This window comes from Equus quagga, chromosome 5 (genome assembly GCF_021613505.1).
Source record: "Equus quagga isolate Etosha38 chromosome 5, UCLA_HA_Equagga_1.0, whole genome shotgun sequence".
Taxonomy (NCBI): Eukaryota; Metazoa; Chordata; class Mammalia; order Perissodactyla; family Equidae; genus Equus; species Equus quagga.
The window spans coordinates 21,989,925-22,005,257 of record NC_060271.1 but is presented as its reverse complement, the minus strand read 5'-3'; the positions used below and the strand labels follow the sequence as shown (position 1 = coordinate 22,005,257).

Here is a 15,333-nt window from a genome sequence, read left to right as displayed (position 1 = left end):
AAATTTGCCACTTTTATCATTTTTAAGTTTATAGTTCAGAGGCATTAATTATATTCAGATTGTTTTGCTGACATCACCACCAACTCTCTCCAGAACTTTCTACCTTATTCTTTAGAATTCCCTAGTATAATGTGTATTAATAAATCATTTATTTCCACGTGGGGGTACTCTTGCAATTTTTTGTTGTTGAAAATAATGTGGCAACAAATATCTGTCCTGCATGTTTTAACGGTAAGCTTTTATCTGTTATTTTTGTTCCCAGGGACAATTCTAGAGATTAGGAGATTTTTAAAGGATGTGTGTTTGTGTGTTGGCTAAGATAAAAACCTTTACTGTATTGTCACTTGTTGCCATTTCTTTTTTAAAAAGTCATATTAAAATGTACATGATATTTTAAATTTATATATGATATGACTTGTTGGGGCTTAAAATTTTACTTTCTGCTTATCAGAGTGATACATGATTATTTAAAAATTTTGAATATTACAGAACTATTTATATATTGAGGTTATATATCAATTCTTATATGTACACATATAATTTATTGTGTATATATAATTGACATATATTCTTGGTTTAAAGAAGTATGTTTCAAGTCTATGTGAGTCCTTTAAAAAATGAGGAGTTAATTTTTAAATATTTCTAAAACAGTTTATAGACATTTCATCAATTAAGAGTTTTAGAGACATGTGATTGAGTGCATCCAGTTTCTATAGCTAGGAAAGCAATTTACTAGATTACTTTCCAGCATGTAATATGCTGATAACTAATTTACATAGTGTCTTCTCCTCACCTTTAGAAAGAGATAGTATGTATGTATTTAGTAAAATGTTCATTCAAAAAGACAACTGTTGGAGCTGGCCCTGTGGCACAGCAGTTAAGTGTGCATGTTCCGCTTCAGCAGCCTGCGGTTCGCCAGTTTGGATCCCAGGTGTGGACATGGCACCGCTTGACAAGCCATGCTGTGGTAGGCATCCCACATATAAAGTAGAGGAAGATAGGGACGGATGTGAGCTCAGGGCCAGTGTTCCTCAGCAAAAAAGAGGATTGGAAGCAGATGTTAGCTCAGGGCTCAAAAAAAAAAAACAACTGTTGTTTTATATAAGGTGAAAGATACAGAAATGCTAAGTTTTCATACTTGTTAGATATTTTCATTGGTTTCGTTTTTTCTGGTCTGTTAGATCATCTGGGATTAATTCAACATAAATCTATAAATTAGGTTTGAAAACTACTGTGAAAATTTAGTTGTTATTTTTTAGTGACAATTTAAGCTTGATCCTTCTAGTCTCTACCTACATTATCTTGTTTAACATATTAAATTTTATGCTAAAGCATAATTACATAGTTGTATTACCATACAGTAATTATGGCTTTTGAAAAAACATGAATTTAGATTTTGGTAATGTTTTTCATGATAGAAAAAGTTAATGGAATATCACTAAAGGAATAAATATTTTAATTACGATGAAGACTGAACTGGTTGGACTTGCTTTTAAATTCTTCTTTAAATAGAAGTACTTGATGATATTTGGTTAGTTCTACAAGAGATTCTCTCTTAAGAGAATCCTATTTTCTTTCTAATATATATTCATGACAGCCATTTTTGGGCAGTGATGAATACAGTGACTACCAGTATGATTTGGTGCCACTGTATAAGGGGCCAATAATTATATCCAGAATTGATTTTGCACCATTAGTGCGAAGGTCAAACCAGTAAAAATAGATATATTGTCTCAGCATTACTGTGAAAATAGTTTTGACTTTGGGGACTCCTGAAGGGGTCACAGGAATCAAAAGGGTCATGGGAGACCGGTGAGAGTCTAAGAACCACAGATACAGAACCACTACTTCTGGGGTCTTCTTTTTCAAAGGTTTCTTATATGGCTGCAGATATTTGCAGGCTGGATAGTCTTTGTTTGCCTTCTGTCTTCATTCCACAGATAGTTTCAAGGTAGACATCAGTTGGCTCTTCAATTTTTCATCAACACATGATTTAGGAGATTTCTTTGGATTGATTTTTACTGTTTTGGGCTTGTGGCAGTTTATTCCTTGATTGAAGTAAGGGATCTGAGGTTTTTATTTTTACCCTAACAAATTGAAGAAACCTTTTATTTGTTGTAAGTTTTATAATTTACAAGTTCGTATTTGCTGTAGATTTTAGGAAACCCTGAAAATAGTTTCTTTGAGGAACATTTCTGGATTTCATTATAAATATTCCAGATTTTCCAAACTAGTAACCAAATTTATGTATCATTTTGGAGTAGAAAACTTGGTGTCAAAAATGTAGTTTAATCATTCCAAACATATTATAAAGAATCATGGGAACACATATTTTCCTTCTTCCTTAGTTTACATGTAAGTGTAAATGTAACATTTTCCACATTCAGGTTGAAAGGGAGACATTATCCACCTTTTCAAAAATGACTTTTCTGTTTCCTTTTTCATTTTAGGTATTGCCTTTTTTGGTGAGGAAGATGGGCCCTGAACTAACATCTGTTGCCAATCTTCCTCTTTTTTTTTTTCTTTCTCTGTGAAGCTCTGGTACTTAGTTGTATATCTTAGTTGTAAGTCCTTCTAGTTCGTCTGTCTGGGACCCCAGCACAGCATAACTTGATGATCAGTGTGTAGGTCTGAACCAGTGAACTCTGGGCTTCTGAAGAGGAGCATGTAAACTTAACCACTATGCCACTGGGCTAGCCCCTCTGTTTCCTTTTTAAGTCTGGATAGCTTAATTCTCTCCTTACCTATTCTGTAAAGAAGTCATAAAAGAAGTCATTTGAGCATGATATCTTTTCACAATTGAATTTGATTTTTGTTTGAAGCTATTTTCTCTGCACTGGCTGAGAATCTATACAGTTATCCCTCCGAATCTGTGGGGGATTGGTTCCAGGACCCCCGTGGATACCAGAGTCCAAGGATACTCAAGTCCCTTATATAAAATGGCATAATATTTGCATGTAACCTACACACATCCTCCTGTATACTTTAATCTGTAGATTACATATTAATGTAAATGCTGTGTAAATCGTTGTTATACTGTGTTGTTTAGGAAATAATGACAAGAAAAAAGTCTTTATATGTTCAGTACAGACACAACCATGGTAGCCCTTATGATCTGTGGTTGGTTGAATCCACAGATGCAGAACCTGCCCATATGGAGGGCCAACTGTACTCTCTAGCATTTGGTGATAAATTTTAACTGCTTTATCTTTATTACGCTTTGGTAGCTATTTGAACAGATTTTTTTCCATTAAATGTGTAATGTAAATTCAACATGCAAGTGATACATTCTGTGAATCTTTAATAATACATTTCTGATGGCTGAGTTGTTCAGTATATTTCTGAAATTGAAATTAATTCAGTTGCTTCGTTTTATAGAATTATGAGCTTGTAAAATCCAAGTTGCCTCAACTATTTCTAGTTAGAACTTTGATTTTTATCCTACCATAGCATTTAAAAAACACTACCAATAAAGTATGCTGACAGCATATGAAATATGAATTACTAATGCTACGTGTACTTAGAGTAAGTTGATTGATAGCCAGTCTTGTTTTGAGGGAGAAATCAAGACTACTTAATTTTTAGTTCATGTCAAAGTAATTTCAGTGGAAATAACTATTTTGTTTAATTAACTTAAATTTTGGAATGAATAAAAATGTGAAAAGAAGATGGATTTGATTCCATTTTAAAGGAGGAGTTGTTAACATCTTAAGAAGTCATTCAGTTAGGAAAAACGCACCTATGGAGAGAGAATGAGATCTAGTTTTATAGTGTCCTTAAGTTTTCAGTGTCCGTTATACCAGTTTGAGTTCTTAGTTTATGCCTAACTAGAAGTGAATTGTGAGCGTCAAATTTGAGAGTTTGGAGAGAACTTTTAGGATTTTGTAGACCAGCTTCATTAATTTATATGGCTTGAAGAATTTGAGCCCCTGAGGAGTTAAGTTTCTTGTTTCGGGTCCGTTAGTGAATTAGTAGCAGAGCAGTGACTAGAAAGTAACAGTATTGATGTTAACAGTCTTTCTTAAGACCTGCTGTGTCAGTGATCAGTCACGTTATACTTCTCTCAAAGTCTGCTGGAGATTGGTCACTGCATCTGCTGTTCAGTTCTTGCACAGACAGGAAAGAGTATAGTTGTGTTAACTCCTTGTCTCCCATGATAAATCCACGTGACAGTTTACAAAACTAGATTATCAAAGGAGACAGTTGATTAGCAAAGATGGAAGTGCAGCAAAGAAATGAAAAGTGGTAACACTAGATCTGAAAAATTGGATGTGATAGCAGATTTGAAAATAGTGACAGACGGGTAAAGATAGGACAAGAGCTGGGCCTGCATGAAGGTACAATATGAACTGTATTGAAAAACTCAAATGGATATTTATATTTAAACAACGTGAAATTGCTTCAACATCGTTTAGTTTAAATTGTAATAGGAATGATCTCAATCAGTTTAGCTAGCATTCATGCCAAAGCATTGAAGTTAGTTGCTGCATTGAAAGAAAACTAAGTATAAGGAGACTGAAGAACTTTTTATTGCCAGTAAACGCTGGTTTTGTTTCAGAATCAGCATATATTAAGCTGCTAGAGCAGACAGGGGTGCTGCTGTGAACTTTGTACCCAAATTCCAAGGATGAATTGAGCAAGTAATTATGATCATCAACTATTTAATGTAGGATAGCTCTGTTTTGGAAGGCAATCCCATCAATAACTTATGTGATGGAAGACAGAGGATTGTGGAGTGGTCGTAAAGGGGAGAGCAAAAATGAAGCCTGAGGAAGTTAGCAAAGGTCCATTTATCAACATAAGTGAGAAAAGTAGTTGTGACAAAAAGGATGACGATGTCTCAGAGGAAGTGACTCTGGCAAAAATTTCACATTAAAGGAACTCTTGGAAATATTTGACAAGATTGAAAGGGCAAAGGGTAAAATGTTGAAAGCTGAACCAGCCTTGGAAGGGATCATGAGGTTTTGCCAAGGCATGGACAAGATGCTTATACTGTATCATAGAATACATCAGCGAAAGAAGACAGACACTGTGTGCTCTTGGTGAGTTTTTGCAAAGAAGTAAAACACTTTGCTTCTCCATGTTTCTTCTGGTTTAATTTATAAAACAATATTAGTTACACGGTATTTTCATTCCCCTGTACATTTGTAACTGACGGTAAGAATTTTAAATGTTTTGACAAAACTTTTGAAGATCACAGAAAAAGAGTAATTTTTTTCCCTTTGATTATTGAGAATTCTTTGCTCAATTTCAGCTTTAAGATCATTCTTATGGTTCTGTACTACAGTGCAAAGTGAGTTCTACCTGTAGAAAAAATGTTTTTTCCATAACATGTTTGTTACATTTTCCAATTTGATAAAATGATTGTAAAGTCTAAATAAGAGATGTTTAAATTGATGTAGAAATAGGGAAAGACTAGCGTCACCATTGTGGGGATGAGGGAAGAGGAGTGGACATTTAATTTGGAATGCTTTGTTGCAAGCATAAAAGCTATTTGAACTTCTGCTTAATCTTCGAGATTCTTGCAAATTTTAAAGTACATTCTAGGATGTTTAAGTTTTTAATATAAACAAGTTTTAAATTACTTATTAACTAATAAATGTAATTTTTTTATTTAGTGCACATTAATTGGGCTTTTGTTATATGTTTGGCATTTTCAGCAGTATGGAACAGACAGAAATCTCTCTAGACTAGAATATACTTCAAACTACTCCCTGCTTTGAGAAATGTGAATTCTCTAATCCTTTACAGAGTCTTGATTTCATTTAGGTTCTGTTGAAAGAAACTAACTAGATTATTTTTAATTTTTGCGTAACTCTAAAGGCTTTTGTATAAAAAGTGTTAATTTTTATTGATTTCTTTTTTAGATAGTCTCCAAAATGGGGTTCAAATTCCACATTTGTGTAACTCCTATTATTTGTCAGAAGATCAGTCTACCAAAAGGATGGGATATTTCATGATACAGCTTCAGAAATGTGAATGAGTCCTTGATTGCTTATAGCATACCCACCTTTGGAGTCAAATTTTTATATTTGCTATCATAGACACATCTCGTGTAGTAGTGCTAGGAAGGGGAGTTCTGCCTTGTGGATTCTACCTTGTTCAGGAAGTTGGGTGTGTGTGGGTTGTGTGAGATGGCATCATTAAGGAGTTGTAACTTTAGCTCAGTCATGAAAGCTGAGTTAGGTGTTTACTATTGAATTAGTACTGGAAAAGCTCAAGTACTGTGGACCCTGGTCCAGAGGCATGAAACTACCTGAAAGATTAGGCGAGCTACAGGTCATTCATAATAGCTAGAGCATTTACTGTGGGGATGGGGTTGTAATGGGAACATGAAGGCAGGAAAAGATGAAGCAGTAGAGGAAGATATGGCCATATTTTGAACAGTCAGAAGTTTGGGCCTTTTCTCGGGAACCTTTTTCAGAGCACTGTATATGTCTCTGTGTGTGTGTCTTAACCTCTCAGTACTTCCATTTCTTCATGTATGAAACAGAGGTGTTAATACTTACTTGATGAGATTCTGGGGAGGTGAAATTGAGTGAAGTTACATAAAGTGCTTGAAAAAAGTGCCTGGCACAGGGTGAGGTTTCTAAGTGTTAATCACTGATTAAAACAGGTTTCAGAACCACTGCCTCAGGTCACCTAAAATATTTCATAATCAGGCAGTAGACAGAAACAAGAATCACAGATGGTCAATAACTATATGGGAAGATTCTTATTCAAAATATAAGAAGTGAAAATGAAAACAATTAAATGCAAAACAAAACAACAAATGCAGGTTTAAGTAATGAGATAACATTTTTTGCCTACCAAATTGAGGAAGATGAAAACAACTTCATGCCAAGTGGTGATGACATTCTTGAGAAACAGGATCTGTTGGTGTCTATATATACTGGCAGAATGCTTTTGGTAGAAAGTTTGGTAACATCCATCAAAACTTAAATGCCTATGCCATTTAATTTCATGATTCCACTTCTAGGAATCGATTTTATGTTTATATACACATAAACACACACTCACATATGTTAGCCAACTAATAGGTACAAGGATGACAACTATGTGTTTAAAGAAAAAACTCGAAGCAACCTAAATGTCCATCAGCATAATACAATAAAAGACTGCATAGCCACTAAGAAGAGTGAATTAGATCTCTCTGTAATGAGAAATTTCCTAGATACACTTAGGTTGAAAGAAAATAGGGAGAGAATTTCTATCTCTATCCATTTATTTGTATCTTTGCTAGTCTGAGGGAAAATGGTACCTCATTTTAATTTTGAGTTCAGGTGAGATTGAAAGTTTAGTCAAGCCATGCTGTGGTAGGCATCCCACATATAAAGTGGAGGAAGATGGGCAGGGATGTTAGCTCAGGGCCAGTCTTCCTCAGCAAAAAAGAGGAGGATTGGCGGCAGGTGTTAGCTCAGCACTAATCTTCCTCAAAAAAAAAAAAGTGAAGAAAGTTTAGTGCTTGTTCATGGTCTTTGATCATTTTCTATTGGGATGCTACTCTTAGTGGATTCTAAGACTGCTTTATAAGTAGGATATTAACTGTTGTGATATTATTTTTTAACTTTTATTATTTTTAAAAGATTTTATTTTTCGTTTTCTCCCCAAGACTCTCAGGTACATAGCTGTGTATTTTTAGTTGTGGGGTCCTTCTAGTTGTGGCATGTGGGATGCTGCCTCAACGTGGCCTGATGAGCAGTGCTGCGTCTGTGCCCAGGATCTGAACCAGCAAAACCCTGGGCCGCCAAAGCGGGGCACGAGAACTTAACCACTTGGCCACGGGGTCGGCCCCTGTGTTAGTATTAATACAGACTTTTTCCCCAAATTGTCTTTAAGTTTTCCAAACGATTTTTATTTTTAATATGGTTAAGTTTATTAAACTTTCTCAAGAATATTTGTTTCTGTTTCTGCTTAAAAGACTTTCCTATCTTCTAGTGTTTTCATTTTTTTCAATTTGTTTTTCAGATATCTGGAATTTATTTTGGTGTAAAGTATGAGGTGGTGATCCAGATTTTTCCACCTTAAATGGTTACTGGTCCTATTTTAATTCTTAAATAGGCTTTGGACTTTGTATTTTCTATTGTGTTTCATTATTCTATTAATTGCCATGCCAGTACCACATATTTTAGTTATTGTACCTTCGATATATGGTAGGGCATATTTTTCTCTTGGTCACTATTGTGATTTGGCATTTTCCTAGACATTCTTTTTACCTTTATTCTTCCAGATGTCCTTGATAGTGATTTTATCTAGTTTCCTCTCATTCACCCCGGCCTCTCTATTTTGTGAGGAAATCGAGTTCATCTTGGTAATGATTTTTCCCTTTTGTAAACAATGTTTATATTTACCCTCTGAAAAGTTTTGTGTTTTTTTCCATAATGATTTTATACATTTCTTAAGTGTATTTTCAGAACTTTTATTTTTGGGGGGCAAGATTAGCCCTGAGCTAATATCTGCTGCCAATCCTCCTCCTTTTGCCAAGGAAGACTGGCCCTGAGCTAACATCCCTGCCCATCTTTCTCCACTTTAAATGTGGGATGCCTACCACAGCATGGCTTGCCAAGTGGTGCCATGTCTATACCCGGGATCTGAACTGGCGAACCCCGGGCCTCTGAAGTGGAACGTGTGAACTTAACTGCTGCACCACTGGGCTGGCCCCTCAGAATGTTTTATATGTAGTTGTTGTTATGAATTGGATCTTTGTTTTTCCTTTATATTTTACCTAATTGTTTCTGGTTCGTAGGAATGCCATTGACTGTTTTTTTCCCTGAAGAAGATTTGCCCTGAGCTAACATCTGTTGCCAGTGTTTCTCTTTTGCTTGAGGAAGATTCACCCTGAGCTAATATCTGTGCCGGTCTTCCTCCACTCTATATGTGAGTCACCACCACAGCATGGCTGTAGGTCTGTGCCTGGGAACCAAACCTGGACTGCTAAAGTAGAGATTGCCGAACTTAACCACTGGGCTGGGGGCTGGCCCCTGCTATGGATTGTTTGAACGTTGAATTTTGTAAAGAGTCACTGTTGGAATGTATTCTTAATTCCAGTACTTTTTCAATCTGCTAACTTGGGTTCTTCAAGTAGATAAGCATATTACCTGTAAAAAATAACTGGTTTTCCCCAAAGTTTATACTTTATATTTCTTTTTTCTTACTGTATTGACTAGTACTTTCAGAACAAGGTAAAATAGTGGTAATATTACCACTTTAATGGTAATTAAATGGTAAATATTTGATCTTGCCTACCAACTTCAATTAATTATTAATGGACACGTGAATTTTGAGTTGAGAACAATTCTGAGAACATATCTCTACTTTATAGGAAAGATTGCTCTGGTTGATTAGTGTTGGAAGGAGAGATTTAGTAGGAAGACAGTGTTAGGAACCAAGTATTTACTATCCTTATTTAATATTTCCTTATTAAATTTGGCTGATAATTTGAAATATTCTTTAACATGTTAAATAATTACATTCTGTTCTATGTATTTGTTAAACTATCAAATGGAAAAGTCCTTGCTTATACCAATACTTGTGAAAACCACAGATGGTCAAATGGCATGATTATTAAAAAGAAAAAACTAAAAGATTTATTTTGGGGTGTATTACTAAATTAGAAAATGACCTTGTATTTAAATGTGTAGAAAAAAGAAAAAAGATGAGATCTTGCCATTTGCGATAACATGGATAGACCTTGAGGGTATTATGCTAAGCGAAATAAGTCAGAAGGAGAAAGTTAAATACCGAGGGATCTCACTCATAAATAGAACATAAAAACAACGACAAACAGAGAGACAGAGATTGGCTTGGTGGTTACCAGAGGGGAAGCGGGTAGGGAGAAGGGTGAAAGAGGTGATTAGGCACATGTGTGTGGTGATGGATGGTAAGTAGTCTTTGGCTGGAGAACATGATGTAGTCTACCCAGAAATCAAAATATAATGATTTACATCTGGGAAAAAAGAAGAAAGCGTATTAAATGAAAATAATAACAATATCCAACGTCAAGAAAAAAAAATCTACAAACCTCTGATGCTAGCATGAGTTAGCATCATTTCTCACTGTGGTTCTCTAGTATGTTAATAAATATTATCCTTCAAAAGGGTTCTGTGATCAAGTACATCTGGAAAACGATGGGCAAAACAACAAATACAGATTTCTTTAGTTTTAAACTTCTTAGCAGTTAATAATTAATAAGCATTTATTTATCACCAAAAAAAGAGATTTGCATTTCCTGTATTTATTTGATCATAGAACTCTTTTTTTTCTTAGAGCATCTTACAGGTTTTACATCACAAATGGTGAGAAATCAAGGTTATGGCATTCAGTTAATAAAGAAGATAATTGAGAGATTACACAATATAATGTGCTAGGGCTTGTAGGTATCCTAGGATGAAAAAAATTTATCTAGAAAGTGATAACTGTCACGTATATGTTAACTGTGCCACAAGTGTAAATGGAATATAAATCAAGTGCCACAGAGAAGTAATGAATTCTCAGTGGGTTATCAGAGAAGGCCGCAGTGAAGTGCTGCACTTTGAAGAAGCAGTGGCATTTCATCAGATAGACATTCCTAGTAGGGAGAAAACAGTGAGAAGGTGTGATTCGAACTTGGGGTAGGAGTGAGAAAATGACTTCACTTCATAGTCAGAGTGATTGTTTTCAGAACTCATATCTTCCTTCCTGCCACATCCTTCAATGTTTTTTTTTTTTTTAGGATGAAATCCAGTATCTAAATATGACTAATACTTAGGTTGACCTAACTGAGACACTTTCGCCAGTGAAAGGGAGCACATTATCAATTACATGGAGTTGATAGGTGTAAACTGAGATGCTTTCAGCTAACTGGAATATGTGGTCGCCCTGTCTATGAAGAATGTCCTGCGATGTTTGGCCCATGAGTTATCCTCAGCTTTATCTTACAGTGCTGGCCTGCTTTACTCCCAGAATTCTGATCCACCCAGCCTTTCTGTTCTTTGAATTCTCTATTCTTTCTTCTGCAAAGAACCTTTACATTTGCTGTTCTTTTCTTGAATCTTCTTTCTCACCTTTTCACCTGTTTTATTTCTTAGTCGTCCTTTAGATCTTAAATTAAGGAACAGTTTCTTTGCCTTTCCTGACTCCTGTATAGGTTAGCTTGTGATGGAGAGAAGAGATTTATCTAAAACACTAAGATGTGTTGGAAATAGAAATGATAGTTCTCTTATCAGTTGAAGGGAATGAAGGAAAAAACCCCTAATGTTGAGATTTCTTGTTTGACTTCTAGGGTGTTGGGACTGCCACTAAAATGAAAAAGGGACCCATGATGAAAAGAGTAGGTTTTAGAGAGGAAAAAAATGAAGCACGTTTGACAGTTTTCAGTTTCTACTTAATCATTGAAAAACCCAGCTTCAACTCCCCAAACTATTTTAGAGCTATTCGTCTATTATTTAGTTTTCATTGAATAAGTTTATCATATAAACTCTCAAATTGTTGAAAATATTAAAATCAGTTTTGAAAATAAAGGTTATGGTATTAGTCATTCTATCAGTTATGTCCAGGGAATTTGTGAAGTGTCATCATGTTTGTATGGAGGATAGAAGAGAAAATTAACTTTTTTAAAATAACAATTATTGGTCCAGGATCCAGTAAATTTCTAATTGTGATTTTTTGTGTGTGTGTGAGGGGGTGGGTGGTGTATTTACCAATTCACAGTATATTCTGATTTTTCCCTCCATCTAGGGTTAGGGAACTTGAGTGTTTTATTTTGTAAGTAAAAATGTGCTTTATCCCCAGTGCTTAGTTTTTTAAATACAGGGAGCTAAGTTATTTGCCTATTGCTTTCCTTTTATTTTAAGCGGTGGATACATTTTTACAAGTGAAATGTTGTAGTGAACCCTGATTTTTAAAACAAGTGAAGATATCTTTTATTAGTATAGTAATAATAGCTCGCATTTATTATGTATTTACAGTTTGCTAAGCACTGTGCTAAGTGCTTTTCATTTAATCCTGACAATTCTGGGAAGGTAGGTATCACTATATCTATATTTTATGGATGAGGAAATTTAAGGCTAAAAGTTACATAACTGATGAGTCACCAGAGTTGGGATTCAAACTTAGTTTGAGACTGAAGCTGTCATACCTCTTAAAGTTATAACACTGATTTTTTAAATTTAAATAGGCAACAGTTAGATACTTTGAAGTCTTTGGGTAGGATCCATGAGACTATTTTGATAACTAAAAGTGAACTGATATTGGGGCTGGCCTCATGGTGTAGTGGTTGAGTTTGTGCTTCAGCGGCCTGGGGTTTGCAGCTTCAGACCCCAGGCACGAATCTACATACTGCTCACCAAGCAATGCTGTGGCGGTGTCCTACATACAAAACAGAGGAAGATTGGCATGGATATTAGCTCGGGGCCAATCTTCCTCACCAAAAAAAAAAAAGAAAAAAGAAAGAAAAGAAAAGAAAAAGAAAACAAACTGGTATTTTTGTCTTAAGTCCATATCCACATTTGTTTATTTTATATTTTTTCCTTTTTTCTTGCTTTTTTAAAATTTAATTTTTTATTGACATCACTTTGTTTTATAATATTGTATAGATTTCAGGTGTGCATCATTATATTTCAGCTTCTGTATAGACTTCAATGTGTTCACTACCAAGAGACTAATTGTCATCCAGCACCATACACATATGTCCCTTTACCCCTTTTCACCCTCCTCCTGCCCCTTGTTTATTTTTTTAGTTTCTATTTTTGATATTGTAGTGTTGAGAAAATCCTTGCCTATACAAATAGTTATTACAGATTCTTAAAATCATCTTGACTTTTAAGTTCAATTAAATCTTTCATTAAACTTGAGGGATGAGTAGTAGGACATGAATTTCAAAACTAATTTACTAACTGCTTATATCTCATTTCTTGCTTAGAAATATACAGATTGGACAAGAAGCACCCAAACACAATTAGTAAAACCATCGTATTATCACAAAGCTAAGTGTTACTTGTAAATTTGTCGTCACCCAGTTGGTGGGATTATAGGGCAAGCAGTGTTCTGGAGTCCTGCCCATCATTTAATTGAGAACAATGTTAGTCTTACTGATTGTATGATGTTAAGTAAGTAGTTACCAGCAGGTTTGAATTAAAACTAATAAAAACAAAACAAAATCAAGGAGAGTCAAAGATAGACTCTCTCTTAATTGATGCTCTACCTTATCAAGTTCACATACATAAAGAGGTTTACATTAAAATGAGCTAACCTCAACACGGGAAATTGCACCTGAAGGGCTTCATGGTATTTAAACATTTATTTAACACATTTGAATATATATTTTAAAAATTAATCTTTAAAATTGCTGGTACTTTCTGCTCACATAACATCTCCGTAGTTAATCTTGTTTCAGTAGTGTCTTTCAGTTTTTAATACCTAAACTTCATAGGAGGTATTTTTCTCAATGTGTTTTTAAAACAGCTTTATATAGAGGTATCATTCATATGCCATGCAATTCACCCATTTAAAGCACACAATTCAGTAGTTTTTAGTATTTTCACAGTTGTGCAACTGCAATCAATTTTAGAACATTTTGTCACCCAAAAAAGAAACCCTGTACCCATTAGCAATCATTGTCTGTTTCTCCTCCACCCCCAGCCTTTGGCAGCTGCTACTCTATTTTGTCCCTATGGTTTTGGAACTGTGTACCCAGTGTCAACAAAAGGGACTTGCTGGATGATACTGTGTCTATTTGTAAACAAGCGTATAGATTGTTTGGCATCAAGAGACAATGTTTTAGTCTTTGTTTTTTATTTTCTATTTGAGAAGGAGGGAGGGAGAAGTAATAAAACAAGGGTTTGGTTTTGAACCATAGAGAATGAAATTTAATCCTGGAATTTTTGCCACTAGAAAGAGTGTCTTCTAAAGCGTCAACACCTGATGTTCTTCCCGTCTAGGTTTCTTCATTTCTTCTGAGTCATAATCAGTTGTGTTTTTTTTGTATCCAGTATAATTTTAATTGTGTTTCATTTTGTTAAATATTTTTTATGATAACATTTGAGTGGTCTGAATTCCAATTTTTTTTTTTTCTTTTTAGAATGTGGAAGTCATTGATCTTTTGTGTTCCAGCTTACAGGGGAGAAATATGGTATCAGTCTGATTGTTGTTATAGAGCAGTCTTATCTTACGAGTTAGATTTTAGAACCAGTTCACGAGATGAAATGGCACATAGTTCAAATTACCTTAGAAAATCTCTTTGTCACCCATAGTGTATAGATATACCACCTTTGGTAATATCACTACCTTTTTTTTTTTTTTTTTGAGGAAGATTAGCCCTGAGCTAACCATTGCCAGTCCTCCTCTCTTTGCTGAGGAAGACTGGCCCTGAGCTAATATCCATGCCCATCTTCCTCCATTTCATACGTGCGACGCCTACCACAGCATGGCTTCTGCCAAGCGGCGCCATGTCCTCACCTGGGATCCAAATTGATGAACCCCGGGCCGCCGAGAAGCGGAATGTGTGTACTTAACTGCTGTGCCACTGGGCTGGCCCCCCATTTTTTTTAGTAAGATTATAGTTTCTTTGATTGAGCACCATGTAAAGTGTCTAGAGGCAGTATTATACAAAAAGTGCATTATCTTTAAACACTTGGATCCTTCTTAATGGAGACAAGTGCTTTCATCCTTTGGCTTGCAGTCACATCGCCATTTCCCTTTCATTCTGGAGTGTAGCTCTTGGAGTGCAATGGTAGGCAGAGTGGCCTTTACTATTTCTTTCCTTTTCAGTGTTTGTATAGTTGAATTCTGTTACATTAAATATATTTTATGAATCACTTGCACTATAATTCTTTGTATTCCTCCTCTTGTTTTCTTTTGGAATTCTGAAATTTCACCAGGATGTATCCTTTTTTTTCGTTTCTCTTTGGTCTTTGGTGGGCCCATTTAATCTCAAATATTCATGTTTTTGGTTCAGGGAAATTTTCTTCATTATTTCACTTCTCCATTGTTCTCTTCTTTGGGGATGCCTTTGAGATTCCTGTTACATCTATTGATTCAGTCTTTTATCTCGTCATATAAAATATCTTTTCGAACTCTGACTTTTCGTTTTATTTTTTTCGAAACTGATTGAAAACTTTGTCATTAGCCTGTCCAATAAAATTCTTATTTTTGCAGTCATTTTCTTGTTTTGAAATACTCTCTCATGTCTCCTTTTCATGGCTATCTGTGCTTAGTCTTTTGCATCTGTAGCCTCTCAGATACCACTTAAAATAGTTTTTATAAGTTTCTTTTCTGTAAATTAATTGTTTCCTTCTTGAGTGGTTGTGCTGTTTATTCACCTTGAATCTTCTCTTTCACATAGTTTCTTTCCGAAAC

The 15,333-nt window shown here is 35.1% G+C and overlaps 1 protein-coding gene across 4 annotated transcripts in view; it reads left to right on the top strand.

The window, feature by feature from the left end:
- The window catches only part of ZMYM4 (zinc finger MYM-type containing 4), a 168,097-nt gene that overhangs the window by 60,980 nt on the left and 91,784 nt on the right, over window positions 1–15,333 (top strand). Inside the window, exon 1 of one of the 4 annotated variants that reach the window (XM_046661888.1) lies at window positions 8,859–8,877. The exons of the other annotated variants lie outside the window; for them this stretch is intronic. The gene's annotated coding sequence lies outside the window, so the exon portion shown is untranslated. Of the gene's footprint in view, window positions 1–8,858; window positions 8,878–15,333 lie in introns of those variants that run through there. 4 annotated transcript variants of the gene reach the window in all.